Below are 12,595 nucleotides of genomic sequence, written 5' to 3'. Positions count from 1 at the left end.
ACACCAACAATATACACATACATACACACACACATATATGGTGCTTTCTATATCCTCCTTTCTATTTGTCCATCATTACAATCTGTTTACAGGCAAGCTCCCAGGAGGAAAGGACCATATTTCTTTAAGTGTTATTGCATAAAGCCTAGTGTGTAGGTGGATGCTTAATGAATTCTGAAATCTGTCTACTAAATGTACCACTTCATATATTTGGTGTCTTCTGCTAGAGAATGAATTAACTGTAAAAAGCCAAATCACTGAAGCTTGTTTTTTTAGTGCCAAAAGCTTAATTTAAACATTTGTGATAGAAAGTTTTCTGAAATGTATCACCTATTTCCCTGCCTTCTTGAATAATCTTTTTCCTGCTTCTTAAGGTTCATGATTATAAACTTCAATCACTATCCTCAGAAATAATACAATAACTTAAAGGTTGACTGAAGTGTACAGGGGTGTTTATCTTTTCCCTAAAAGGCCTCACACAACTGTGCTTTTTAAGTTCTTGGAGCTGCATTTATACTCCCTTGTGGACAGGCTTTAACTAAGGCTTATTGTTGTTGTCAATGTACACCTCTGACTCTGCAAACCAGATGAGCAAGTCGGTTAGGGTGGTGTGTATAAAGAGTTAAACAGGCTTTTAAGTGAGGGCCTATTTTTTTCTTTTCTTCCTGGTGAATAATAGCTCACTTACATAGTACTTTGGGTGTACAAAGAGTTCTGGACATAGCTTATTTGATTCTCACAACCACTCTATAAGGTTTGCAATTTAAATATTGTTCTGCCTGTTTTACAGGTGAGGAAAGGTCAGAGAAGTTAGCTAAGTTGCCCACACAAAGACTTAATGGCAGGGTCTAGATCTTGTGACTCCAGTTTTGATCAGTTCCCTTTGCATTATGACACTGTGTAACCTTTAACTAAAAACATTCTGTGATGGCTATTTTGCTTGCTCAGGAGTTTTATTTCCTTCCCCTTTGGTTTCCCACAGCCACCTCCTCTCCCATACCCAATCCTTAGAGGCCATCTTGTTTGTGTCATATTTTACAGTTGAGGAAATCAAGGCAAAGAGCAGTTAAATGACTTGCCCAAGATCATAAGAGGCAGAGCAAAGATCTGAGCTGTAGTTCTGATGCCAAATTCACTGTTCTTTCAGCTGTACCATTCCTTTGATTCAACATTATATTATAACCACAAGATAACAGCATATCCCAGTTTGGCTGTAGCAAATATTTCTGGGACAAAGCTATTATTCTGTTATTTCTAAGATCGTTCATTTACTCAATGGGCATTTATTAAATGCCTACTGTATATACCAGACACCAACCTTTCCCTTCTCTTCAGACTCCTTTCCCTGATACAATAAGGACCTCTAGTTTCTCTTTGTACAAGCAGTCTTAACGGTCCCTTCTGCTGTTTCTGACCTTTAACAAAAGGAGATTTCACATTCATTACTGCCAAGATTTTTTGTTGATACCATTCAATTAAAGACCTGTTTCTTATAAGTAAATTATTTGTTATGAAAAATTACGTTGATCATGTTATGGAGCAATAATTTTTAAATGAAACTTCTCATTTTTAAATTTAGCCTTTTTTCTTTTTGTCAGTAATACTAAGCTTCTCATATGCATGATTTTTTCTTTGGACATTTTCAAAAAATTGCTAAAAGAATCAGCTGAGCAGGCCCAAGGGGAAGGTTGAAAGAGATTCTGAACTTGCTGAAATATTTTTTTTTCCTGCTTTCTGAATGTTCTTATTTAGAGAGAGAAGCAAGATAAGGGGTGAAGGGGTATGAAGAGAGGGAATGTGTAGTATCAAAATAGTCACTGTCATTTTCAGTGTTGCCTATAATTAACCTGAAGCTAGAAATTCATAATCTCAAAATAAAAATGCCTTATTACATAAACAATTTTTGTTTCTAATGTAGGTTATGAGTTTGTTATCTTTGTTCAATGCCATCTGTTACCAAGGAAAGGATTTTCATTTTTTTGATGAAGATGTTCTGTGCATTTATCCTGAGTCACATAAGTTTTTCTAGAATTGCACAGCTCTTTTCTTTTTCTTTTTTTGCAAGGTTTCCAGTGACATGAAAGGGAATTCCATGTCTGGATAACAGACTTGGCAACGCAGAAAGGGAGCGAATCAGGCTCTGATAAGCCAAATTAGAATCTGATAATTTTACAATGTGTGGAACAATTATCTACTGCATATCAAAACCTAAATCACTTTATAAATGAGGAACAACCTATGCAGACATAAATTTGACAAGGAACTGAGTAAGAAAAAGGCTCTCAATTACTAGGAAAAAGCCAACCCAGCACACTGGCAATATTAACTATGAGACTACTGCAGCAAAGAGAAAATTAGTCAAGTCAGTATATGTACACTATTTTTCTTTGCTGGTTTTTAGGCTTTCAGGGGGTCTTTTTAAAAATTTCTCAAGTTGAACACTAAATAAAATGGGCATTTCCATACACACAGTAAGGTAAGTAAGTAGAATAGAAAAGTAAGTAAGTAGAATAGAAAAAGGTTACATGTACAACTGCAGATGTCTATTATATCAACCTTACTTTTCTTTTAAATGTATAACAAATTCAATTTTAGCTTTCAAAGCTGTCTTGTTTGTCTGGGCTTCTTTTCTGGCCTTCTTTCTGTTCTCTGTATTTTTTTTTTTTTAAAGATGCCTCAATGACTTATTTTTCTTTTAAAAAATGTGTATTCTTTAGGACAATTTGCATAACAAATGGCTCCTGTTTCAACTGCTAACCTATATTAAACATTTGAAAAAGAAATATATTATGTTCCATATTTAGACAATAATAAAATATTCAAGTAGCCTGTAAATTTTAGTAAATTAATCTTTAATTAGCTAATTTCAATTACAAATGCTTATTTATATGATGCCCAGTAGCAGCACACTTGAGGCTTCCCTTTGAAGCATTTATATAATAGGCATATTCTTTACTGGAGATTTCTTTAAAATCTGCCATTGCTGTTCACTCTCTAGTTACAGAAGATGGTAATCTCCAAAGCAAAACACTTGTTCTCCTATTTCAACTTGGAACTGGTGATAAATGGAACCTCTCCATGAACCAGTTGAAACATTTATCAAAATCAGGGTAGATATTCTGGGAGGCATTATCAGGCTATCTTTAAACACAGTTTCCTGGATATTTGGAGAGGCTGTAACAAAAGCAATTGAAAATGTTCTCCAGTTATTCAAGGCTGGCTGGATTTTTCTCCACCCCTTTGCTGTATATTTTTACGTGTATAACCTTAATTATAGGATTCCTTCCCACTATCCTGAAATGCTTCTATTGTACAGACTCTACAAAGAAGGAAAAGGTTTGACCTTGATGAGGCAACCTTAACATCACAACTGAAGCTTCTTCATTCAAAAACTCCTTGTTTTGTTTTTATATGTGTCAAGAAAAGCTTTCTACAGAATCTATTTTGTAGTCCATGACTGAACGTTTTCCTATGTTCTCAGACAGCACATGTTTGTCAGTTGACTAATCATCCATGCTGTTCAAAAGTATGTGTCTAGTTAATTTAAGCAGTTTATTTTGATAGTGTTCACCTCCTTTTGATTATAGCAGGTGTTTCTAGGATAAATTTGCTGAAAATTGTATTTTGTTTAAACAACAGCACCATGTACATTTATGGCCCTACTATATTAAATAACATTTATTGTCTGGAAGCAATAGATACAATTACAAACATTTGTGACAGTAATTGGTGCTATTACTCCTGCATGAAGTCTCACAGAGACCAGCTTACTGCCACCTGTATTTACATTTCTTTGTTGCTCTGTAATTCTCAGGCTTGAATTTTTTATTTGCCATTTTATTTTTCCTCAAATTATGTGGATATTTCTCAACGGAAGATGTGTACTTAATAAATTTACCACAGATAAAAATGTCATCTCACCATCATTCAAATTATAGGAGGAATTTCATTTTAATGAATAATGTCCAATTCTATATAATAAGGCTAGTTCCACATCCTGGCGGACAGTTCATTCTAAACATTACTCTGCTGATATGGCTATGAGAATGCAGGTAAAACAGAATGGGAAAAAATGAACTCAACAAGGGGTTAGTCAATCTTGGCCTTTACAGTGACGTTTTTATTTGCATTTCAATACCTGTACAATATTAAATATTTTAAAACAAACTTTGGAGTTTTTTTTTCAAGATGTTGCTAGTGTTGTTTTGGGATCTGTTTGTTTTTTTTTTTTTTAAATGTAGAAAGTCAGCTGACTACAGAAAATGTTTATTTGTGGAATTCCCAACCAGCTCATGATTAGGTAACAATGTAATACAACATCTGTATTTCAAGTAAACATTTCTTCTTTTTGCCATTTGTAAATTCTGATATGAAGTGGAAATTTCCAAAATCTATCTATAAGTGATCTTGCTGATACTGATGTTATAACCTAATTGAGATAAGCTATGAGTATTTATTTCCAATTATAAGCTAGTTGCCTTTCTTGGATTTACCCCAACAAATCTTTATGTATTTCAGAAATTCTGAAATTTTCCCTTGTTCTAAAAAAATCGTTCAAAAATCTTTATTACATATATAGAGCAGCATTCAGAAATTATACAATAGAAATTAGCTAAGAATCAAATTAAATTCTTCCAAAGTTTACGTGAATATGTTTATGCAATTCCAAAGTTGATGCAAATAAGCATTTTTGTTAAGAGTTTAGATTATATGTGGGAATGCTTTTGTATTTCAGAAAACAAAGAAAATTGTTCAACTGTTTTGCCAGTCTCTATAAAAAATGATGAATAAAATATCTCAAGATGACCTACTGAAGAAGATTATTTTGAGGATCTGGTGAATTACCTAAACATCAGCACTTCTAAGGTCTTTGAAAACAAACATCAGAATGTGAAGAGCTTACAACATATAAACGTGTTTATATTATCAATTATTTAAAATGTTTTGGGTTTTTCTTTTGTGAATATAGAGAAGTGTAATTTGAAACTTTACTTTTTTGTGGGAGGCAATTTTCCCATAATTTTTGTATCTTATCTGTTTAAAATTTCCAGAGAAGGGCTATAAAATTTTTCTGTAGGAACTATTTGGATTTCTCTTTCATCATATAGTTGAGTCTGGTGTGGAAGACTGTTTGGGTAAAGCTGTTAATAAAACATTTTCTAAAGACACAAGGGAGTCTGTATAGTACTGTAAAGAAGCGTTGTATCCCTTCTGTTGTAAATATTGGACTCGGCTTTGGTCAATCAGCAATTTACAAAGACGACCTATATTTTTCCTTTCTTCAACAGTAAGAAGCCCAGGTAAACCTTCGGGATTATCATCTGTTTTCCTGCATCCTTCATGGTCATGCTCTTCATTACCATTGGCCTGATTTTCTCTTTTCTTCACATTAATTTCTGATGTTTCCAAAGTTGTTTCCCGCATTCCACAAGTGGCCCAGCTACTCATTCGTTGGAAATAGTTAAATTCCACTGGCCCAAGTCCTAGGGTCTTGAAAAATTCTTTGCCCACATAATGCCTCCAGTCGCACCTGTGATGACAACAGAGCGCAATAACGATGCCAGCCACGGCGATCCACTGCTCTAATTCACTCTTCTCACTTCTCTCATTGTCATTTTCTGTGTCCGTTTTATCATTCTTCATACGCTTGGCTACTGGTTCCTCATTTCTTTCTTTGCAGCTGGTAGGATAGGTTTCAACTAAACATGGTAAGGCAAGATCTTGAGTCTTGTGGTCTCCCTTTCTACCAGCAGGAAGTAGACTTTTTCAGCTTCTTGTAAGGCAATATCAACCCAATGAGACAATTTCCCCCTTCCAGCTCCAAACTCAATAAAGCATCTTCTTGGTCCCAGTAAATTTAATCTTCCAATGTTACCTAAAATTGAAGCCTGTTGTTTCAAGTGCTTGAATGCAGAATCACCATTTTGGGGTCATTTAGGACATCATGCAATGCAGGATGCGACATTATAAGTTCTTTAAGTGTACAATTCAGACCTTCACTGGCTGTTCTCAATTTCTTCATTAAGTTTTCCAACTGCTCTTCAGATAGAGGAGAAATTGGGACAGCTTACCAAGAATTTCTGCTTCATCTTCTACTCCTGCATCAACATCTTGGATGAAGTAGCCTGGTTTTGGTTTCTCCCTTGAGTCACAAATGTTTTTCAAGCGGATCTTCATACACGGTGTGTTTTGGGTCTCGGGCACAGAGTGTTCTCTTCCTGGTAGTTTCTCCTTCCGTGCCCGCTCCCGCCCGCTCCCGCACGCTCCCGCACGCTCCCCGCAGAACCGTCTCCCCGCCGGCACCATGCGGCACAAGCCATTCTTCCTTTCCACAAAGTAACCGCATCTGCCCTCGATCGGAAGCCGGGCCGCCGCCGGCATCGGCGGAGAGCCGGCCACGTTCGGGGATCCCGGCGCCCCACGCCAAACGCGCTCTGCTTCTTTCCCCGACAGCCTCCGCGCGCGGAAGCCTGTTTGTTTCTTGAGTGATTCCCGACTGCTGATGTTTGGGTGGGTAGAACTACAGAAGAGCGGGTGCTGTTCAGCGTGTGGAGGAGAGACAGTAAGAGGAAACGTGGGTTTCTTTGTCGTGCTCACAAACTCACAGGATCGCACATCTAGGGATGGAAGGGAGGGCAGAAGATAGCCATTCCCACTCCCTCATTTTACAGAGGGGGAAATAAGGCCCAGGAAACTAAGCTTAGTGATTAGTGGATTTTGGTAATCCATTGCAAACGTGGACCCTAAGCCTTGTTGGTCACGCAGTGAAGTGCTGGCCCAGCTGAGATTGGAACCAGATCTCCTGACTTCTAGGACTGTCCTGTTAATTACCTCATATAAAATATAATGAAATGATTTACATGATAGTGTAAGAGATATATATATATATACACACACACTTCATAGTTCTTAATGGAAATTCGAGCCCAAATCACAAAGAGAGAAAGTGTCTGAGTTGGCATCTGAACCAAGGTCATCTGACTCTAGAACCTATGCCACTAGTACCATGAAGTCTGACAGGCAGCAAAGTACCCAAAGAGTGGTTTATTGCCAAACCTGCCAAATAAAATTGTTACAGTCATTGATAACAGAATTTCAGCGCAGAGACGAATTTGAGGTCATTTAATACAAAGAAAATGAAAATTATCTCATAACTCAGTTAACAGAAAAGCTGGAGCTCGTATGGCTGAGTTGAGGTGGACTAAATTATGTGAAATGAGTAAACTGAGGAACAAATATCCCTATTTTATAGAAAAGGAAACTGATGATTAGATAAATTTATTGATGGTCACAGTTTATATGTGAGTAAGTTATAAGAACCAAGACTTAAAGCTAGGTGTGCTGACCAGAATTAGGCCTATAATGTTTACAGTCTCTAGTATTCAAGTAGTAACAATTAAGAAGTATTCTTTACTGTTACTAATACCCAACAGTTTCTAATATTTCCCAACATTACTGACCCAAAGTCTTACAAAATACGCGAAAATAATTATATAAAGTATAATCAAGGCTCAAAGACAAAGTGATATTTGCTCTCTTAGTAAATAAGTTCTATATATTTATAACCTCTACCCTTCTCACTTGCCCCTTGTGCCATCAAGACTTCTTACTATTTGAAAATGTAGTGCCATATATTTAACATCTCTTTTAAGGAACTAATACATGAGGGGACTACATAATGTCATAAATGGGAGGCATAGAGGAATTGGGCCATAGCATTAGGAAGACTTGTCTTCAAGTCTTATCTATGTTATATAATAGACACAGAGCTGGAAAAGGTCTGGACCATCTAGTCTAATTCCTTCATTTTGCAGATGAGAAAAAGTAGGTTGACTTTACCAAAGTCACACACCAGAGGCGGGATCTGAATCCAGATCTTCTGACTCCAAAACCAGTGTTCTTTCTACTGTATTATGCCATCTCCCAAGTAGCTGTTTAACCATAGGAAAGTCAATTAACCTTTTAGTGCCCTAGACACTAACTTAAGACTATAAGTTATACTAAATGTTGCACAATTATAATAACCAAGAATCCTGACCCTGGAGAAGAACTGAGAAAATACACTTCTTTCCTTGCAGAGGTGGAGTTTAGAAGGATGAGATGTTGAATAAATAGTCAGACTTTGTTAATGTGTTGCTTGTTATTTTTCTTTCTCTTTTTTTTATACTTTGAAGAAAGGAGAAGGAAGGGATATATTCTAAAATAGAGAAGATATAAACCTTTATTTTTTTTAAAGACAGAAGAGGGAAAAAAGACTATTATAGGAGAGTTAACAATCTGCTTTGGTAGAGGAAATTTTCACACTGGGAATTCCCTGGATGAATAAAATCAAAGGTCCAAAATCATCACCATTAAAAAAATACCTTTTAATATTATTTTAAAGTATATTCTTGTACAATGTCAAAATTGTATTCCTTTTTATGGGATTTCGTATAGTTAAACAACTCTGATGGCCTTTCAAGCTTATCAAAATGAAATTCCATTTGTAATCCTTTGAAATCTCATACCTTTTATGTACTGTCATTTTATGCAGAGCCATAACATTTTTTACATTTGGAAGGCAGAATACTAGGGCACTGGAAAGAACGCTGGCTACCTGGACACAGAAGCCATGGCTTTGAATCTTGGCTCTGTGGCTTGCTGGGATGACCACAGCCAAGCCACTTTAGCTGCTGAGCCTCAATTTCCTCCCCTGTAGGTTATACCAGTTAATTTCTACCTGTAAAGCCAATGAGCCTGTGAATTAAGTCTCTTATTTGTTTTAGTCACTGGTGCCTAGGGAAGAAGCTGTGGATGGATTAAAGCACTGGACTTTGAAATCCAATGAGATTTCCTTGTGCAGGTCCCCATCCTGCTCAATACAATTTCTTATGTTTAATCAAACAATGGAGAGTATGGCAGTTTTCAAAAGAAACATAACAGCCTTATAGAAGAATGCCTCCTGCAAAGAGAGACAAAAATGGTCAAAGTTGGAAGGGCTATGGGGAGAGAGGCACACCACTGCACTGTTGGTGGAACTGTGAATCAGTCTCTCTATGATGGAGCCCTACCCCGCCCCCCAACTGGAATACTGGAAAAGTAACTAAATTGTACACATCCTTTGATCTCATGATACCACTATTAGACATACACATTGTATTACACACAAGGAGGTCAAAGGCAGAGTGAGAGGTCTCATATGTAACAAAAAATATTTATGGTACCATTTATTAGAATACTGAAGAACTAGAATGAGAATAAAAGTAAGCCCCCAGTGATTGGGAAGTGGCTTATGAAATTGCGGAATATTAATGTAACAAAATTGTTATTGTGCCATACAAAATGAGAAATATGGATAAATATGAGAATTCATATTCATAAACTTGAGAAGACTTGTATGAACCAATAGAGAGTTAAATAAGCAGAAACAGAAAAATTTATAATACTTTGACCACAATAATTTAAAAGAAAATAGCACTAAAAAACTTCCAAACTCTGATCAATGAGATGCACCATCAGACTACTGATAGTGAAGTATGCCTGTTGGCAAAGAAGTACTTGGACTACAGCTTCAAGAACAAAGTAATCCGTTTTCAAATGTGCTCACTATGCTGATTATTACTTTGTTACTGTTTCACAGGGTAGTGGGATGAGGAGTCACTAGGAAGTGAAAGTGTCATAAAAAAAAGAGTATTAACAAAACATTTCCCCCCAAAAGAATGTTAAATTCAAAAGCTGTGGGTTCAGTTCTCAGTTCTGCCACTGATGAACTGTGTAGCCTTGGCTAAGTTAAGCAACTTTCCTCAGTCTCAGTTTCACGGTGGGAAAAGTCCTATAGCAAAGATTCAGAGTACCTGGGTTCACATCTCAGTTCTGTCACTACCTTTGTAACTATAGACATGTGACAAGTTCTCTGTACCTCAATTTCTTTATCCATAAACGTAAAATGAAGGGTGTGTGAATAAATGACCTTTAATGTTGCTTCTAGCTCTAAAGTTAGGATGCTCTGATCTTTAGTGGTTAAGCTATGACTTTCAAGGTAACTTTCAACCTTAACGTTCTGTGATCTATGATAACTGATACTTCAAGAAGAATTTTTTTTTTTGCCTTCAGGTTTAAGTTGGAAAGTAATGCAAAACTAAAGGCCAAATGAGACTCCAATTGCCCCTTTCTTAACAATATATATTTTTGAAAAAATCTTTTGCAGATAATTAGATCAAGAAAGGAGTGTATTTTAAAATTATTTTTAAAATTATCAAATTGTTTGTAGGTTAAGTTTAGAATTCAAGACTGTTTTTACAAATGTAATTAGTGGTAGGAAGGGGAGAGAGACCAAGAAAAAATTTGTAAGCATTGAAGAAATGCAGTGAAAAGGTTTGAGATCATTAGAAACTTCCAAGCCTTTTTGGTAAGAATCTCTATATCTAAATTCACTGCAATGAACCTAAAGATTTACATAATTAAGAAAGACACTTTTGATGGAATGAAGGAGGTAGCCAACTGTCTTTTGAGACAACAAAGAAGGAAACATTTAATTACAATTTGGAAAAAAAAACCTAAGACATTAATCAAAAATTTTATTTCTCATATCTGTTGGGGATTAAAGCATGTTAGAACATTTGTTAAATGCATTAAATATCATATACTACATCATTATACTTTGTAATGTTAGAAATAATTTCTGCATAAATGAAGAGAGTCATGCAGGCATTCACAGAAAGTTACCTCACATTTTCTATTACTCATTATTTCCAAAGAGGAGCAGTAGGGTATCAAAATGCTAATTTCCCCTCATCTCTGGTTAGGGTCCCAACCCTTGTCTAGAAATATCACTATCCAAATAAATGCTAATAAGTTTAATCATATTAAGCAACTATTTTCCCTTGCTTCAGTGCATGAAGTAAAATGAAGGTTAGTTTTATCATTAAGACTAGAAAAGGGAACATAAAATGACTGCAGCATTCAAGATACTTCATCAAATATTTAGAGATTCAGAACTAATAAAAAATAAGTACACCTTGAACATAAAGGTTTCTTTGCAGACCTACTCCCACAACTATTTAAGTGAGCAACAAAGGGGGACAGTATAAGAGTAGAATGATTTAGAATAACTTAATTTTTAAAAACAATCCATCATCTAGGACAATACTGTCCTTCAGCTATCTCATAAGCAGCAAGAAACAATTCAAATATCATTGAGCCACAGTCAGGATCACACAAGATTTAGCAGTTACCATGACAAAGGAGAAGAAGACTTGGAATGTAATATACCAGAAGGCAAATTCAATAAAAGCTTTATAAGCATAGGTTAAAAATTAATTGGAACGAAGTAATCTAATCCTAAAGAATGAGTGGGTCAAAGAACAGAAATAATTAATAATTTCATTAAAGATGATGACAACAATGAGACAAATAGCTAAATGTGTGGGATGCAACCAAAGCAGAACTTAGGGGAAAATTTACGTTTTCAAATGTTTGCATCAATAAAAGAAAGAAAAGATCGATGAATTCTGCATACAACTAAAAACACTAGAAAAAGAATAAATTAAAAATCCCCAATTAAACACAAAAATAGAAATCCTGGAAATCAAAGATGAGATTAGTAAATCTGAAAGTAAAAACAAAACAACTGCATTAATAAACAAAGCTAGCATCTAGTTTTATGGAGGAAAAAAAACTCAATAAAATAGATAAACCATGTGGTAATTTGATTTAGAAAAGAAAGAAGAAAACCAAATTACCAGTATCAAAAAAGGGTGAATTTACTGCCAACGAAGATGAAATTAAAGCATTTTTTCAAGTAATTTTGCCCAATTATATGCCGCTAAAACTGACAAACTAAGTGAAATGGATAAATATTTACAAAAATATAAAATGCGCAGTTTAACAGAAGAGGAAATAGAATACTTAAATAATCCCATCTTAGAAAAAGAAATTGCACAAGACATAAATGAGCTCTCTAGGAAAAAATCCCTAGTACCAGATGGATTTGCAAGCAAATTCTACTAAACATTTAAAGAACAATTCATTCTAGTAGTACATAATCTATTAGATACAATAAGTAAAGAAGGAGTCCTACCTAATTCCATTTAGGACACAAATATGGTTTTGATACCTAAACTTCGGAGGGCAAAAACAGAAAAAGAAAAACCATAAACCAATTGATGCAAAAATCTTAAAGAAAATACTAGATACCAGCAAGGAGACCACAGCGACATATATCACAAAGACCATATACTATGACTAGGGGAGATTTACACACAGACTGGAGGGCTGGTTCAATATCAGGGAAACCATAAGCATGAGTGACATATTGATACTAAAAGCAATAAAAATCATGATTACATCAATAGATGTAAAAATGGCTTTTTATAAAATACTACACCCATTCCTATAAAAAAAACCCACTGGAAAGCATAGGAATAAATGGATTTTTTCTTAAAATGATAAACAGTACCTATCTAAAACCTTATCTGTAATTATGTTATCTGTAAATATCTGCAAGCATCATCTGTAATTGGCATAAACTTGAGGCCTTCCCAATAAGATCAGGGTGAAACAAGAATGTCTATTATCACAACTATTATTCAATGTTCTACTAGAAATACTAGCTATA

At 35.3% G+C, this 12,595-nt stretch overlaps 1 protein-coding gene and 1 pseudogene across 4 annotated transcripts in view; both read right to left on the bottom strand.

Annotated features, from left to right (window-relative positions):
* Positions 1–12,595, bottom strand: part of IFT57 (intraflagellar transport 57) — a 72,060-nt gene that overhangs the window by 17,350 nt on the left and 42,115 nt on the right. The window lies entirely within an intron of this gene.
* LOC140506675 (tRNA:m(4)X modification enzyme TRM13 homolog pseudogene) lies at positions 2,842–6,449 on the bottom strand (annotated as a pseudogene).

This window comes from Notamacropus eugenii, chromosome 5, assembly GCF_028372415.1.
Source record: "Notamacropus eugenii isolate mMacEug1 chromosome 5, mMacEug1.pri_v2, whole genome shotgun sequence".
NCBI lineage: Eukaryota > Metazoa > Chordata > Mammalia > Diprotodontia > Macropodidae > Notamacropus > Notamacropus eugenii.
Note: the sequence above shows the minus strand (reverse complement) of the source record. Positions and strands in the feature narration are given on the sequence as shown.